At 35.1% G+C, this 19,530-nt stretch overlaps 1 protein-coding gene across 1 annotated transcript in view; it reads right to left on the bottom strand.

Annotated features, from left to right (window-relative positions):
* Positions 1-19,530, bottom strand: part of LOC145276995 (electron transfer flavoprotein subunit alpha, mitochondrial-like) — a 163,348-nt gene that overhangs the window by 76,886 nt on the left and 66,932 nt on the right. The gene's annotated exons all lie outside the window — the stretch shown is intronic.

Below are 19,530 nucleotides of genomic sequence, written 5' to 3'. Positions count from 1 at the left end.
AATAGTGCTATATCTATATAGTGATAAGTAGTAATACAAAATGGATTTAAGACTCCTAAAATTCATACTAGAATTGTCTGCAAGGACCCATGGTATAGTGGACAAAGTACTTGGTGAAATACAGTTGTAAGTTACACTCTTCTGGAGGTTGATGATTCAAGACTCAGAGTGAATAACACTAAAGTTACAATTGCAAATTACTTAGAATTTCTACACAGTCATGGTTGGCAGAATGCTAGTATGTTACTCCTATGAATTAAATAAAAGATTTTGTTCAAACTTTTGTGCCGATTCCCGGGTTCAACAGAGAGATTCCCAAGTTCTACAAAATACACCTGCAAAAGATGAAAAGTTACACCAACCAAAACGTTGTGGAAATAACATTCAAGATAAGAAAGGTAGTCTGAAGAATCCAAATAATATGAATAATCAATCCTCATTTTAAAAATTTAGAAACATCATTGACATTAGTTGAATATTTTTCATTAATCATATTTACATAAAGAAAACGATTTTAGTATATATTAGTCCAAGGTCAAATCTCATCAACAGAGAATTCTAGAGAGGTGGGAGTTATCAAAAATAAATTAAACAGTAAATAAGAATACAAAGAAAATGGAATCCTAACATGAATATGGAAGAGGCATTCATTCTTTTAATCTCACAATGCAACACAAAATTATTTTTTTAGTTTAAGAAAGCCATCAAGTGTATAGGGTAAAAAATACTTGAAAATTTATTCATTTAGAAAATTATGTTAAGAAAACTATTTATATTTTTAGGGAATTTCTTCATTCAAGTTCTTTTAAAATAGAATGAAATATTCCTTACCCCCAAAATATATCTTGTAGAAGTGTTAGTCCCAAATCTATTGTAGACCAACTTTGACACATCAGTCTATGTACATCTCTAATGTACAAACCTAGAGTCACTAGGAATATAAATTAAAAATCCCAGTCTATAATTGCTTCCTTAGGCCTCAAACATTAAAGCATATTCATTCAGAATGCCTTGGCGAATCTTTATTTATATAATAAATAGTTCCAGTTCAGGGCTTTCTTCTTATTTTTTAATTTACTGATGAGTAATCAAGGCCAAAAACTTTTTTCTTTTTTTTTTTTAGAAGGAAGTTACCACTTATCAAGGTCTGAAGGCCACTCGAGAATAAAGGTTAATGAATAACTACTTTAACATGTTTGATTATCTCCCATTTTGCCATAAAGACTCAGACAAACATATGCAGGGACTTGGAGTCTATATTCGAAATACCCTCTTGACTAGAGAATCAAAGCTAGAATCAGATGACCTGGCCTTGATGTGCTTTAGACTTAACATGCAACATAGCATTAGCTACTTATTTTTTCTCTACTGCTCTTCCTTGCCCCAGAACTGTACTCTAATCAACTAAGTCTCTGACAGCATAGATACAGCACTTTCCCTTGACACTAGCACGCAAGTATATGTATTTGGTGACTTTAATATCCACCACAGAAATTGGCTTGGTTTCTTTACTTACAGACGCAGCTGGTAGCATAACACATAGCTTCCCTAGATCTTAGTCCCTATCACAGACAGCTATGTTTCCAACTTGTTTCTCAGACTAGCAAGATCAACAAGCCTCACTTTTAGACCTATTTCTGACCACAGTTGTCAATGATTATGTAACAAATGCATATAGCCTACTCGGGAATGCTGATCATGCTGTGATAATGGTAGAAATCGTCCTAAATTTTCAACCCTAAGCTGAAGAGCCATTACTCAAAACGACAAGGTATTATAAGAAGGCTGACTGAAAAGCCATCAGGGATCGCATCAGAGATGCCCCATGGGGAAATATCTTCTCTCTTTCTGCAGAACAGTGCACAAATGAGATCACTGAATTGTTCAAAGTGGCAATTGAAGCTCATGTTCCCACATGGAAGTTCTATAGCAAACCCCACTTTCCCCAATGGTTTACTTCTACTTGTGCAGCTGCCATTTCTCAAAGACAGCATGCATATCGCAGATTTATCTGACATAAATCCAGTACAAATATGAACCTAGAAGTAATTGTAAGAAAGAAATAGCAACAGCTAAAGGAGAATACACTGGAACCACCAGAAAACGCATTGAAACACAGAAATTAGGAACCCGTAACTTCTGGAAAATCTACAATAGTGTAGTAAATAATGGGCGATCAACAATTCCCTCACTATTCAACAATCAGGAGGTTGTTTGCATGGTAACCGAGAAGGCTAACGTACTTGCCAGTTAGTTTGCCCCAAACTCCACATTGGACTCAGCAAACCACTCCCTCCCTGATTTTCCTTTGTGGACTGACACTACACTAGATGATCTGAAAATCACCCCTTCTCAAGTGCATGATGTCATAAAAAACCTAAACACCTCAAAAGCATGTGGACCCGATCTTTTCCCAGTTGTATTATTAAAAAAATGCTCTGCTGAGGTTGCTCCAGTTCTCTCCAAACATTACAAACGCCTTAACATACTTTGCTTTCCTGACTGCTGGAAAACTGCTTTTGTGGTACTAGTTTACAAAAATTTGGGCGAAAGAACTGACCCATTAAATTATCACCCTATTAGCTTCCTCCCTCTTTTCACCAAAATATTTGAGTCCATAATTAATCAAGCTCTAGTCCATCAACTTACAGTTGCTAAACTTCTGACCGACCAACATTACAGATTTAAACAAGCTCGTTCTACAACAGTTGTCACATTTGGGATAGTGCATCCACTACTGGTCTCCCACTCCTGGACAGGGTTCAAAAGAGAGTCGCCAACCTGATAGGTCCTGAACTGTCATCTAGGATTCAATCTCTGTCCCACCAACAAAATGTTGCATCTCTCTGCCTCTTTTACAAGTATTTTAATGGCGGATGCTTTGACAAGCTACAAGCCCTTGTACCCCCTCAGTATAAATACCTCCGTCAAACCCAACAAGCAGCAAAGTCTCACCCCTACACAGTAGAGATCCCTAGATGTAAGAAACCCTTCTACTCTAATAGTTTCTTCCCCAGAACTGCTAGACTTTGAAATTCTCTTCCAGGTTCCTGCTTCCCAAACTGTACTGACATTCAGAAGTTCAAGTGCAATGTAAAATATCATATTTAAGCAGATTTTATGACTGGGCAATACCAAGCAGTGTGCTAGTATATAACTCAATATGTTTCTTATAGAAAAAAGGTTAAAGAATCTACATTAAATCTATAAGTCTATTCTTATATAAAATTTACTGGTGAAGACAATAAATAAGACAATTGAAGTATTTCCTAATCTCTAAATGAACCCTTAATGGACTATGAGAGTATAACCCTCTTAAAATTTCAAATATATATTATTTTTATGAAATGTAAATTATACGTAGAAAATTTTCTGGGAAAGATAATGGAAGTGTTCCCATCTCTAAAGAGCAGAATCATCTGAAAACTTCAAACACATTTGATTTTATTGAAATTCAAATCATATGTATAAGATACTAATTGAGAGAGCTTTTTCAACATTTCAGCTTCTTCTGACTACATTAGGGAGCAAAACAGGAGGAGAAGGAGGAGGTTAGTAAAAACAAAGTAATATTGTTTTATGAGTAAAAAGTGATCCTCATTGAATCCCGAGCAACAGCGGGTCTTCCTGCTAGTGATTTTCTCAAATCAAGATTCAAAATAGCGAAAGCAACAATTCTAAAAAGCTGTACACAACTTAAGTTCACAATTTACTTAAGCTGATCTGCAAGCCATTACTTGATGAAGAGGAAAAAGTTTCTCTACCTAAACACTGCTATACACACAATTTTTGGAGAAAACTTCTGACAATGTCTAGGAATTATTCCACATCCCAAAATTGCTAAGAAATTTCTGCATGGTTTGAAATTGGTGGCAGACAGCATTTCTTTTCTTTTATATCTTGAAGAAAAAGGGGAGGTAAATACTGTCTTTGATGACAGCCCATACAAATAGCTACCTATGCCAGCTGATGTATTAAAAGATCAGAAAGATCTTCAAACTCAGACATTACAACCCACCTACCCTGGCACCACCTTACAACCCCTGAAAATCAAAACACACAGCCCTTAAGTCTATGAGTGATGCCATTTAGTACAATTTTTGACAATCAGATATTTCAAGTCATACAGCAAGAGAAATTTTGATAAGATGAAAACAAGAAAAGAAAGAAAAAAAAATGTAGATTGATCTAAAGTTTTAGTACGATCTCAAATTATGAATATTGAATCATTTCAATACTTACTCATTTGAAAAATGATTTCTTACTGACAAAATGTTTAAATTATAAAAAAGCTAAAAAAATTTTAGAAAAAGGTAAGAAACGTCTATTTCTTTCTGACAAGACTGAGTCTTATTTAGAAGTGACAAGTGTCTCATCACTTACCCAGTCCTTTCGGTCAAAATAAAATATCAAGCCTTTATTTTATTGACGTTCAAAACACATCGTTTTGCTAATTGAGTTGTGGTATTTGTATCCCACTTTCAAAGGTTTATATTTTTCTCCTAATGAAATCTATAGTAAAGAATTGGCTTAATAAAACAAAGACTACAGCAGGGAGAAATGTACAAAATTGGATAGTATAAACATTGTATTCTGTTGTGTAAAATTATGACCCCACTTTTTCTGCATAACAAAAGCGGAGGATTTTTTTTTTCTGCAAATCTGATTTCAAAAATATTATGAAAGAATGGTACAATGTGATGCAACTAGTTTACGTTTTTTGTTAAGATCAATAAAATATTAAATGGTTTTGTGCCAGAAAAATCTCTGAAATGTAACAAAGCTTTAAAACAAAAAGCAAAGATTCTACAATGACTGAAGTAATACAAACATTTTTATTCATGCCAAACATATGGCCACTGAAGTAAGAGGATATTGTTATACAGACCAAATTTATGCGGAAACTTAAATCAAAACTTCACTGAGATGCTTGATCACATTACACTTAAATTTGTGCATGTTGGTACAGTTTGAAACAGGGAGCAGAAAGGAAATTCCAAAGAAGTGGTCCAAAGAAAAACAGCAAATCAGAGTAGAACCTATGATAATCATCTCAAAAAGCTTAACTCTTGAGCACCGACAATTATGCAGTGATCTGATTTTGGTTTACAATCTCCTCAATCGGCATTATGATATATCTCGGAACCTGTTGTTCACTCCTACACCACAAAGAGGACTACACAGGCACTACATGAAAGTTTTCCAAGCGATTTTGATTGAACTGAAATAGAGCTGTTTTCTCAATCAGAATCCCTGGATCTTGTAATAAACTTCCAAAAGAAACCATAAATGCACCAGCAATGCAACAGTTATGTAAATTTGGGCAGGTGTTGTCCTCTTCTCTATAAATTTTTATCATCTTTTTCCTACGTTGTATTGAAGCACAATTCTTTTTTTTTGTTTTTTTTGCCAAATAAACTGAATTGAACCTTCTAGCATCTAGGAACCTCTACAGTGGAACGGTTGGATTTAGTAGCAATTTCGATTTGATGGAAACATTCTTCTAATACAATGGTTGACGTATATTAATAACTATTACCTCTAATATTTTATGATATTTAGACCATGCTGTGTGCATTATGAAAAACAAATCTTAGATTTTATTGCTGAAAATAGTATAAGGTTTGTGCAACAACAATATCGTTTTCTCACATGTTACTTTTATATATGACTAACGAAGAGTACCCGGCGTTGCTCGGGTGTTTGGAGATGTGTGTTGTTTTGGGTAAATCAAAACTCCGGGGGGGGGGGGGGGGTAAAATAAAAATAAAAGTTTTGGTAGATGAGTATGAGGATCAAACCCGAACCCTTGAAGCAAAGTTGGAAATTAAAGTGTGAAAAAAAATCGTGCGATGTTAACCACTGGGCCACCGCAACATACTAACGGAAACACGTTTGAATTTAAGTAATAAAAACAGAATTGACACATGGCCACAATAAAAGTTAACTCTACTGCTTCTATTTGACTTAATTAATAAGGTCATAGAAGTAGCGGACTTAACTTTTGCTCTGCTTCTACTTGACCTCATTAATGAGATCAAATAGAAGTCACGGAGTTAACTTTTGCTGCGGGGCAGCGTTTGGGTTTGTTTACCCAACTTTGACTGGCTTTTTCCCCAAGATGTTGGGAAGGGGGAAACCAGCTCCCCATTGTCTAGATTGAATAGCAATTGTCTGATATAAGGAGTTTGGCCTCACATTGATCAAAGCTGATTGCTTCTGGACGTTTCCCGGTGCGATTGCCGGGAACAGTGCCTTAGCTTTGAATTAGTTTCGCTTTTTATGCGAAAAAGCTGAACAAACACAAGACGGGCTGAAATAGCAATAATTTTGTAAAAGTCGCTGTAAGTAAATCTAGACGCTACGCGCTTTCCCAAATCGTAGATATTATTATCTAGAGGGTATATAAACAGTTATAAGCGATAGTACCCCCCCCCCCGGGACTGTGTGCGAAAAAAGCCTTTGCGAGACATACACAAAATGATCACACACATTTTGCCTTTTATATATATATATTTCTGAATTCATTGATTGATATATATATATATATATATATATATATATATATATATAGCCATATATGTTATATATCATTTTGAAGCATGTTTTTCGTTCTATTGAATTGTGTTATTCATTACTGTTCTCAATCTCTTCATTCATTTTTTGTAGGTTTTTCGACAGAATGGACAAAATTCAAATCGGCATAATTTCCTTGTTCCAGTTCAAACCAGGCCGAAAAGCTGCCGAGACAGTTCATGATATCAATGATGCGTTTGGTCCAGGAACCACAACGGTGATTCAAGAAATTTTTCAATGGTGACGAGAGCATCTTTTTCTTAAATGTTTAATATTTTGGTTTACAGAAAAGGCTTTTTAGTAAAGATGAAAGAATTACAAAAAAAAAGAGAGAAGAAAGGGAAGAGAAAGGAAGTCGGATGTCATATCGGAAGCTTGTGGTGCTACGCTTAACTGTCAATCATCAAGGCCAAAGGGCAGACAATTGCTTATTCTTCTTTTTTCAAATTGTGTTCGTATGTTTGCCTCACTTAGCAGTGTTTGTTAAGACATGCATTTTTACAATACTCCCCCCTATTCGGTAACCATTCCAACATCATATCACAACTTATGGTGCTCACGTACATGCTAAACCTCAACGATTGTGTCTGGAAAAACTAGCCTTGGTCCGCTCAGAATTTCAACACATGATGGATCTCAGCATTATATGACCCTCACGCAGCCCATGGTCATCCCCACTTCACATGGCACCCAAGAAATTGGAGGAAGATTGGAGACCCTACAGAGACTACTATGTTCTCAATGCAGCAACTATTCCTGACAGATATCCCATTCCACACCTGCACGATTTTTTAACGTCCTTATCCATCGCTACAATTTTCTCACGCATTGATTTAGTTCATGCATATACACAAATTCCCGTTGCTGAGGAAGACATTCCTAAGGCTCCGATTTGCACCCCTTTCGAACTATTCGAATTCACCTGTCTACCTTTTGGACTGCATAATGCCACCCAGGCATTCAAAAGATTCATCAACAAAGTTCTTCATGGACTACCCTTCATTTTCGCATACATCAATGATATCCTGATTGCAAGCTCCTCACAGGAAGAACACTTGCACACATAACTGAAGTCTTCCAACGTTAACAATTCTTCAGATTAAAAATCAATGTCACGGACTGCAAATTCAAAGCCAGTTCCCTTAATTTCCTTGGACACTGGATCGACAAATAGGGACTTACACCCTTGCCTTCAAAAGTGCAAGCAGTCCAAGATTTCCCTGTACCCACTTTCTTGCATCAACTGTGTCGATATATTGGACTTGTGAATTACTACAGCTGTATCATACCTAGCTACTAAATCCACCCCAAGCAAATTCCCTGTACCTGACACTCGTTTCTCGCATATCAATTTGGACATCGTTGACGCCCTGCCACCTTCTGCTGGTCATCATCATGATAGACCATTTCACTTGTTAGCCAGCAATAATCTCTTTGCATGACATATCCACAGAGGTTGTAGCCTGTACATTCATAGAGAACTGGATCTCTAACTTTGGTGTACCAACCACTGTTACCACTGACAGGTTCCCAGTTTATATCACACTTTCCAAGACCTTTGCCAATCCTTTGGAATTTCCCACATTGCAACAACTGCCTATCATCCTTCTGCTAATGGGATGGTAGAGCACTTTTATCATCAACTCAAAGTTACCCTAGCTGCTCAGCCTAAACTGCATCGCTGGAGTGAACATTTGCTAATCATTCTTCTCAGACCTTGATTGATTATTAAAGAAGACCTGAATGCTATACCAGCAGAGATGGTTTTTTGGAAACACTTTTCATCTTCCTGGTGAATTTTTCACAGCCGACAAGTTCATACTTGCAACCACCTCCAATCATGCTGACTCTGAAAATCGCAATGTCTCAAATGATGTATACTCCACTGCACTGTCACTTCCAAATCGCACTATCCACCTGATGTTCATTTGTGCAAGTATGTTTTCGTCCATATTGACATATGCAAACCATTACAGCTGCTCTACGATGGACCATATCTAGTATTGGAATGCTCCAACAAATATTTTGTCATCGACCGCAAGGGCAAATGTGGGGCAAATGTTATTCGATCGGATCGTAATAGACTGTGTTAAATCAGCCTTCCTTGTAAGTTGGTTTGATTCAGCCTTTCCTGCAACCAGTTTTGCCCGAACCAAATCTGACTGCCACACCTGATTCAGATCCCATCATTACATCTGCTTCTAGCACACCTCATAATGACCATAATATGCATTTCAACCTCCTACCATGAATCGCAGTGGCCATTGTAAAATTTTCCCACGTAAATATGCATATGTTGAAACCTGATTTTTTTTTTTTTTTTTTTTTACACATACACATGTTACACCACATCGACATCTGCATGCTCATTTTATTAACTCTTTTCAATTGCCTCTGGCTATCGGGGGGGGGGGAGTATTGTAGAAATACATGTTTTAACACTGCTGAATGGAGGTGAACACACGAACACAATTTGAAAAAAGAACAGGAAATTGTCTGCTCTTTGGTGTTGGTGATTGACAGTTAAGTGTGGCACCATGAACTTTTGCGATGACACTTGACTCTCTTTCTCTTTACCAAGCAGTTGTGGCAGACGCACACATAAAGACTGTTTTGCCATTCAATCTCACGGCATGTCCACACTTTCAACAATGACTTACATGGACTAACACAAAAATATGTTACTGTACAAACGTGAAAATTCTTTTGTTCTGTTAAATAAATTCTGCAGATTGTAAATATGTAAACTTGGTCTTATTAATTGTTGTTTTAGGAACACACAAAATGCATACTGCAACAGGTGCCTCTACCGGGGTATGTTGATGGAGCTGCTTAGGTATTTTTTGTAGGTCAGAGTGCACTAGCTTTTCAAAACTCCACCTGACCTTGTGTCTAACCTCCTTATAAACATAGCAAAGCAATAATTATTAGATCAAACCTAAACATTAGGAAAAATTACATTACCTACGAAAAAATGTGCAACAATGACGCAGAAGCACAACTTTTTTCATATTAAAATGCATTTCAACTGCTAATACGTTGAATCTTCTTGGTTCATAACAAATACAAAGCTGGAGCTTTTTTATAAGTATATCAATTTTCAACCATGCAAACAGACAAACATTATTTGATAATAGTTCAAAAATTTAATCACTTACGTTTTCAATTTCGACGTTTTTTTTTTGTGAAAAACAATTTAAAAATCTATATTAAGTCATCATATTGATGAGTGGCTCTTTTAGCTAGAGGATGGGATGGTTTTTATATGCACAAAAACAAACAATATCATGAACATTAAACTGAAAACATCCACATTAAATAAATTGCTTGTCATTGAAAATAGTAACCGAACTTGAAATAAACTGTAAAAAAAAACTATTAATGACACAAGAGAAAGAATTATACATTTATAAAGAAAAAGCATTAAATGTTATTGGCACACCAATTTTATCAAAATACCCCAAAAGATAAAGGAAGTATCACAAATTGAATCTGAAGAATATTTTAAGTATATTCACCTACTTTTGCACACTAAAATGGTGGATTTGTGATACCTAATATAAGTTGTTAAATGGTAAATTTCTACACGTTCAGAAAAAAAAATATATAACTTTATTAAAAACAAAGACAATTTTAATATTTCAAACCGTTTTCCTTTATCAAAATACGTTTTTCTTGATAAAAAAATAGACAGTTTTATAAATAACTACACATCAGCTAGATTTATGAGTATTTCATCATAAATATGTGCAATGTAGCATGTTTAGTAATGTGCATAGATACAGGTTATTGATGGTAAGTCTGCAAGTGAAAAATATTCAGCTAAAAGAGACAGTATCTTCTTGACTAAAACATTACATGCTGTTATTACAACCTACTTGATATTTTCCAAAAGCAATGTTATTATGAGACTTAACCTTATTGTCAGTCATCTTTTTATGAGTAAAGATTACCAGCTGATAATCTTGTGTGATCCAAGTGATATCTATATATATATATATATATATATTCCGGTAGAGGAGCAAAGGCATCAAATAGGATTTGTACTTGGAAACAGAAGGCCTTTGAGTCGTAAGCTGATTGACTGTGTATACGGTTGGACTTCAGGTAGGCTCAAAAGTTCTGATTGCAAGTCTATTTTTTGGTTAAGAAGCATCAGTATAACCTTCAAGAATAAACCGTTACTTGCTTTAAAATAGAGTTGTAGTTTTGTTTGGTGGGAGAATCCTTTTGTTGCAGCCAAAACTACACAACTGGCACTGCAACTGGTGTTAAAATTAAGCATTGACTTCAGATGAACACAACAATGGATAAATCATGGCTTGTGCAGTGAACGTACACAGACGCATGTTCATATTGCAACTGTTTCCTTTTGTTCAATGCATTTTTTTTACTCTTGTACACCCTAAACAAATCACATTGCCACTTGGACTTAAGTCTAGAGAGGACTATGTAAGGAGATGAATAAGATTACATTTAAACTTCTGCATGTACAGCCAGGGAAGCAGGAAGTGAATTCCAAAGTCTAACACGGGAAGAAGCTATTAGAATAGAAGGCTTTCTGGCATCTAGGAACCTCTACAGAGAAAGAGTGGGATGTTGTTGCTAACCGGGTTTGTCAGCAGTATGCATGTCAAACGGGTGCAAGTGCACTGATATTTCATAAAATTCTTTTGTTTTCACACATATGGAAATTTCAGACGATATTATGTTTATCTTTTTATAATCTTTTAGTTTTTGTTATATGGGTTTCTTGCATTCTTATGACTGGTTAAAATAACAAATCTGTTTATTGCTTAAAAATGCGACTTTACTTTCCCTTTCTTCTTTCTCTTTTCCTTTTGTTTAGTTTAAAGGTCAGTGACTTTTTTTAATGAAAATCGCTCCAGACAAGGCATGAATGAAGTCACTTGATGTAAGGAACTAAAAAGAACAAAAGATTATTATCACAAAGACAGAAAATGCATATTAACCTTAGTCTTGAAAAGATACAGGCTATATATAGGAGGGAAAAAGAAGAGTTGCACAAGCCTGCAGTGTTTGGAAAAAAGTTACTGGAATAGGAAGCTGTATTACAATGAGGTATAAAAACAGCAAATTGATGAAGACCACTAGACCTACGAGTCACAGAGCTGGAACAAAGGAAGCAAAAAGCAGACAATTCTGAGAATATATGCCATAATAGTATTGATACAAAAGACTAAGACTAGCAGAGAAATAGAAAGCATGGGGGGCACTCAAATTACAGATACGTTTCTACACTTTATCGAGAACATTCAAATGGGATTTGCATAAATATGTGTATCAATAAAAGGTGAGTATTTTTATGAACAAATTTAAAATATTGGATAGCCTTAACTCAGAAAAAAAAAACAATGCGATGGAGGTTTTAATACAACAGCATGTTAAGGTTGCAAAGTTACTGATCTTTTGTCTAAAAAAAACTTATTTTTTGATAATCACACAATCTCCTTAATAACGTTTGCTATTTAAAGTGTGACTATTTTCTCAACGAGAACTAAAAAGTTAAAGAACTTAACATTTCATTTCCTCTTGGTAACGAAAATATTTTCTTGCTAAGCAAACACACATCCATTCTGGAATGCCTCCTGAGATTCTGATAAGGAAATAACCATGTCATTTATTTGTGATGGGGAAAGAAGAAATATATCAATAATAGACACATATCTTGTTTACTCAAAATACACTTCTTTTGCCTCAAACAAGACTTACATTCATCAAGTCTATCACTGAACAAGAATATTTCGAAACTCTTAAATGCCTTTTGATGAAAACAAAAAAAAAAACAATGTTATATACCCAGCTTGTTGAAACAAACAGTTTTATATAAAAACTAGCAGGCTACCTGGCGTTGTCCAGTCATAAAATATGCATAAATATTATATTTTAATTAATGCAGAATTCTTATTTATTATAAACAGAAATACCATAAGTAATAAACGCAATGTTAAATGCCTTTAAAAAATTGAAATAAAAAAATTTAAAAAAAAAAAAAAAAAAACGGAAAGAAACTGAGACATGTGCATACGAGTATCGTTTTTTTTTCTAAACAGTTCACTTCTTATAAGGAAAAAAAATACTTAAGCTGAGATTAAAACCAAAACCTTAAGAAAGGGAGTCATGTATGATAACCAATAGGCCATCTTGACACGTCTTTAAAAAGTGTTTTTAAACCTACTTATTCTTAACAAAAGTAATCTGTCATGTGAAGGAGTCGTGCATGCACATTTGTGAAATAGTTGACAAACAGATAAAATTCCGATAACCTCCACATACCAAATTTTCAATTTTGATCCCTTGCAGCCATTTTTTCTGGGTGAAAACTGATTAAAACGTTTTCCATACGTCTAAATACTCTATATAATAAATTTCAAGTCTGTAGATAAAAAATTTGTGGAGTATATAGGTTAAGAAGTGTCCTTACACACACATTTTCACTTTTATAGATATAGCGATAACTATTTGAAAATATCAAAGGACCCAGGAAACCACATCTGAACTCCATGTAAATATTTTTACTTAGCTACAAATACTAATTGTAGTATTTAATAAGCATTAAATTTATAAAATAACATTTAAATGTCCATATTATTTCATAACTATAAATGACATGCCATTCAATAAATCTATCACTTTAAATATGTGAAAAATACAAAAAAAAAACAGAAACTGTGTGCATGCAGTTGGCATAAACAAACTGATAAATAATTATTTTATAGCCTAAGAGATTTTTAAAGGTTATTGTTTAAAAGTATTCAGGTAGATCCTATGGACATGACACTGATCCATGGATAAGAGTGCCACGGACAACAGGCAAGAAACCAATCTCATTTCAAAAGATGGTAATACCTGGGAGGAAGGCTTCTTGTTACCTTTGAATGTTGTGATGAATTCTAAGTAACACCAAAGTGTTGTATTTCTTTAAATTCTTAAAATAAAATTTTTGAAATTAAAAAAAAAATAATAAAAATAAATAACACAAACAGAGCATGTTCAGTTAGTGTAATGGAACCACTAAAAGTCAATTAATCTCCAAAATTAATAAAAGTTAATTTCACCCTAAAATGTCCTGGTTAGTATCGTCAATATTTCCTCACGGATGAAAACGCTGTGGACAACAAGACAACCATCCTCTGTCTAAAAGATTATAAGATTTATGATAGTCTCCTATTACCTTAGAAAGTGGTTGTGAATATCATAAAAGCACTGTTCCTGGATATCCTAACAGTAATCTAGATGATTAAGAAAAAGACAAAAAAGACAAAACTGGTGCACGTTCAGTGGTCATACGTAACCATGAGTAAATTTATTGTCAAAATGACAAAGTCAATTTCACCTAAATATTTTCTGTTTACGTCCAACGCTCCTTCACAGATTAGAATCACTCAGGCGACAAGCAATAACCATCCATCTCTTAAATTAAGTGGTAATTCCTGGGAGAAAAGTCTTCTATGACTATGGTTATTATTATAAAGTACAAAAATTTATCTAAAGAAACAATATATTGAAGTACAGATCATGCCCAATACTTTTTACATCTGAATATGAAATAGAATGTAAAAAACAAAAAAAGAAAACCTTTTTATCTGCATAACTAACTCTGAATAAACAACTCCAACATATTTTGTCACTGTTTGAGTAAAGTACGGTTTATTAATTTCAGAATGTAAAAGGATGTCTGCTTTTGATTCATATTTGCTATGCAAAAATCAAAATCAGTTATCAAATGTGATCGGTGTTATTTAAAAAACACAAATCTTATGACGTAAAAGATAACAAATAAAAAATTTTAAACTGAATTATTATGTTCCAAGAGTAATCAAAGCGATTAAATCTAAAATGTCGGAAAATGCAAATTTAGCTATTCCGCAAACCTCTTAATACAATATGCTCAGAATATTCTTTAAGTTCAACGTGAACAAATTCTTGATGAGCCATCCCCTTATGTAATCCAATTTACCAAATTTCCACATGTGTACTTTGCTCCATGGTTCTGCTTCCCGGGGCCACACATGTATTTTCTTTTGCTTGAAATTCCTCAGTTCTGTGCAATTTTTGTATCTTCTTACACAGTCTTCTACATCTCTTGAGTACCCCGGCCACCATGCTTCCAATTTTAATCTTCTTTGCGTAGCTGCTACTCCACAATGTACATTATCATGTACACTTTTTATAACCTGTTTCCTCTGTAACTTTCAGTAGTTCTTTTCTTGGGTTGAAAAATTCCAGAATTTTTTTCCCATCAAGAACTGTCTTGCTCTATCCGTTGTCCACACTATGGCTAGTGCCTCCCTTTCTATATTAGAATAATTGTGTTCAGTCATTGTTAATCTCCTCAATAAGTACATTACGGGATGACCATCTTGTGACAAAATACCAGATACGGAATGCTTACTAGCATCAGTCGTTAAAGTTATGTCCTTCTTACGGTAAAAAATTTGTACTATTGGTTTTTTCACCAATTATCAAAGGCTTTGTGTTAATGTTCTAACCAAATGAATTCCTCATTTTTCTAGGCTCCAACCTTTTAGAAGTCCAATTACAGGAGACTAAACCAGATTTATTGTTCCTGTGCAAAACTGGCAGTGGACCCACCCTTTTCTTAGATGAGTTCCAGATATTCAAACTTGATATCAAAATCTGACCTCAATAATCGTCATACGCATGAAATATGTGGCTACATTAGAGATGGCTTTCCATGTGGTAGGGACATCTCCAGAGAAGATACTAATTTGCCCTAAATGTGTTTCAGAGTAGCACTTGCTCACAGCACAGCATTCATATTTGCTCTCTATCAACCCCATAACAGTGGAGTTACGCGTACTATCATTGAAAGTATCTTTGAAAAATTGACCATATTCTGTCTACCCATCCCTCGGCTAACATTTATGTTTGCAATGTTCAAAACGTTGAATAGCTAGTCCACTAAAACAAGACAGATGATTAGGGAAGGTACTGTCATGATTTCGCGATTGCCTATGACCTAACACAAATTGTTTACGAACTCACTGTATGACCGATTCCTTTTTTTTTTCTTTTTTTTTTTTTTTACACAGTGATCACCACTTATCAAGGCCCGGAAGCCACTCAGGGATAAGGGTTATTGCAAGTACATTACGTTAGTGTGGAGATTTGATGAAGTGTTTACTTAAGGAGGCGGTTCATTAGGAACTTGTTAACGTTGGACTTGAAGACATCCAAGTTGTAGTCCGGTGGAAAGCAGGCAGACGGAACAGAGTTCCACAGGTGTGCAGTTCTAAGAAAGAAGCTTGGTTCATGGAATCCACGTTTTGATTTAGGCACAGATATAGAGTTCCGATAGACAATATGCAAGTCCCCTTGATCTGTTTCTTACAACTTCCCTGACATATGTTCATCCTCCATTTTGTCTTCATTGGGATCTTCCAATCACTCAATTGTCAAAGTTAAGATAAAAACAAAATACAAACAGAGTCCTGAAGAGAAGCATATCTTCTATCCTTACGTTCATTAATGAACCTGAGGAATTCTTGTCAGGATCTGACAAAACAAAACTCTTTGCCAAGAATTTTGCAGCAAATTCTACCCTTTGTGATTAGGGCCGCCTACCCCCTGTATTCCCTCCTGACTGAAAACACACTAAGCAACATACAAATTTCTGTATGTGATGTTACCAAGCTTATCAAAAAGCTTGATTCTAGTAAAACAACTGGCCCCAATGGCATTCCAGTCATAAAAGCTTCACACGGAACTCTCATACTTACAAAGCTGCTTAAACGTTACATTAAAGAGAAATGCTTCCCAACACGTTGGAAAACTTCATTAGTCTGCTTTGTATTTAAAAATTCCAGTGATTGATCATCTCTCTCTCAGTACAGACCAATCAGGTCATCCGTAGAATTTATGTAGAGGCATGACAATCTATGGTGACACTTGAAAAGCCAGCAATGACAAAGATCTTTCTGATTCTCTCTCTTCTGATCTGGAGAACGTGGTACAATGAGGAAAAAGGAGGCTGGTTGATTTTAATGCATCGAAAACCAAGCTTCTCACCTTTCATCATAATCGCTCTGATCCCCACCATGCCCCAACTTAAATGAATGGCTCTAAGTTTGGGGAAGCCCTATGTCTTGACAAGCTTCTTGGACTGACCTTCACTCCTGATCTGAAATGGAACACATAAATCTGTTGCCAAGATTGCTGGAAAGATAGTTGGATCAGTCTACCACTCCAGTAAGTATCTCACTGCCGATGTGATCCTCTATCTGTATGAGCCATGTGCACCCTACAATGAAGTACTGTTGCCGCACCAGGGTAGAAGCTGCTTGACACACCCTATATTGCCTTTATAGAGTTCAAAACTTAGTAGGTGATGCCTTTTTTCTTCTCTGCAACCTCTTTCCCACAAAAGAGATGTTGTGAACCTGTCTTTGCTCTATCACTATTTTCATGGTAAGTGTTCGTCTGAACTACAACCTATGGTTCCCCCTTGCCAAACTTTCACAGAAACACTTCAGTAGTTAAAACCACTATATATGATTTTCCCTACTCTCTATCTGTGCCTAAATGTAAACGCAGATTCCATGAACAAAGCTTTTTTCCAGAACTGCCCATCTTTGGAACACTGTTCTGCTGGCATGCTTCCCAGCTAAATACACCATGGTAGCCTTCAAATCTAATGTAAACAAGTTCCTGTTAAGTCATCCTCATAAATAATCAAATTCTACCCAATTTACACCATTAACAATTACTTCACTACGACCATAACATAATTAACCCTTATCCTTGAGTGACCTTCAGGCCTTGATAAGTGGTGACATCCCACCCTCCCCAAGTAAAAAAAAAACAAAAAAAACAAGGAAATCCATAAAAATCGATATTGGAAATGAAAAATACAAATTAACTTCAAATACCTAGCTTGAAAATCTAACATTTTTTTTACATAAATCATAGCTAAAAAATGTTAAAATCAAAATTAATAAGAAAATGAAGAGAGAAAAGTATGAATAATCTAAGTGAGTACTAACTAATGATTGATGTATTAACTCTGAAGGCATCTGCGTTTTTTGAACGCCATTCTTCTAATCAGTTATTGTGTTAATTGAGAATGTGAAAGAATGTATTTAAAACTCCTCAAAAGCGGGAAATGTAATTGAAAGGAGCATTCTGTATCTGGGCTGACAATAACAAGAATGAAAAAATTAGGTAATGACAAGACTAGAAAAAAGTAGTTCATCTTATAAAAACTTCCTGACATAAAGCAACCCTGTGCAATGCCCGATAAACATGCAGGTTAGGATAGATTAGTTCAGTCTAGTTTCTGGAGCCAACGAGAAAAGATGGGTTTTCCAAAATGACTGATGAAGCGAATCAAGACAACATACTGAGAAATGTGATTTAGAACGGTGGTTGTAAGACCTGTATACATATATTATCAACGTTTTGGGTTAGTCTCTCTTTCAAAAAAGTTGAAAGTCTTTATTTCAGTCCAATGATCCAAACAGCTGAACCGGCCAACATGGAAACCGTTGGAAAAAAGTTATGATCCCATTTGATGTTTTTACATTCCAACATTCATAATATACATTGATTTCAAAGAAGCTCATGAATAGAAGATCACACGTATTCACATTTCATAAAGAAACAGATTTAAACACTCATCTCTTCCCTATGATGATATAACATGTGCCGTTTATACACACATCATATAGATGACTGTGACATGTATATGCAAACATATATACACTCACTACATCTATATGAACCCCCATAAAACAACATACACAACCCCTGACAATAAAACTAAGCCTGGTGATAATCTTTGGGGTAAGTAATGATAAGAATGCATTTAAAGAAAGAAAAACTGAAAATTTACCAATCGATAAAAACTGCACCTTCAATTTTCTGGTTTTTCATCAACATAGATTGAGTAGATGTTTTGTACCAATCGGGGATACATCACTTACAATTATTCCAACAGTAGTTTTGTTGCTGTTCGGTTGAGATATGATTCTGTTTAGTCCTGGGAGGTCCATATTCTCAGAGTTTATTTTCTCTCTGAAGAGGGGTTAACTTATTGCTAATCGTCTGAGGTGCCCCTACTGAGGAATTCCAAGAGGGATTTTCAGACATTTTAGTAGGTCAGAGAACATTTCACCTGCGCTTGTAGAGGTTATAAATAAACATTACCAGTATGCAGACTGTATTAATGTTTTATTATTTAAAAAAAAAAAAAAAAGTTCCTTGATAGAAATAATTAGTTATACATTTTTTTATATTTCGTTTTTTATAATTTTGTTTATAATTATGACTGTTTTGATTAAATTAACTTTTAAGTCAATTTTTAATAACTATTTACTTGCCAATCAACAAGGGCAAAGTCAGACATAAGATTGATTTTTAATGTGGAGAGAATCCAGCTACTTCAAAAAAAGAGCACTCTGGATTGGGAGAAAAATAAAAATTGTCTCAGTCTAGATGGACCTTTTCTTCACTGATTGATTGGTTAGTTGTTTTTGTTTTACGGCATATCAACCCTTTTCAGGTTATTTAATGCTGAATCCAGCGATTCGGGAAAAAATTTTTTTAATAGAATATACATATGTTTTCAAGTCAGTTTCTATTTAACCCATAGTTGGGACACTAACAGGTACTACCTCTCCAGGTCAGAGTGGTCCTGGGAGCAATGGCAATTAAAGGGTGTCTCCACACTCCCCAAAGCCCGCAAGCTGGGGTCTTACCATCAGACATAGTTTAAGGTCATATCCAGGACCATTCACTGATTAAGGATGAAACAGATACTGTACTTTTATCTCAACCCAAGAGCGTAGAATGAAGTCAGGTACAAAATTAAGCTAAACTCGCTCCTTTCCAGCTACCAAAATAATTGGAGTGCCAAATCTACACCTTGTTCATATGATCCAATAATAGAAAATATCTTATGTTGCCGCTGGT

This window comes from Euprymna scolopes, chromosome 5, assembly GCF_053919585.1.
Source record: "Euprymna scolopes isolate OS-2025 chromosome 5, ASM5391958v1, whole genome shotgun sequence".
In the NCBI taxonomy this organism is placed as follows: domain Eukaryota; kingdom Metazoa; phylum Mollusca; class Cephalopoda; order Sepiida; family Sepiolidae; genus Euprymna; species Euprymna scolopes.
This window is presented reverse-complemented; position numbering and strand designations above follow the sequence as displayed.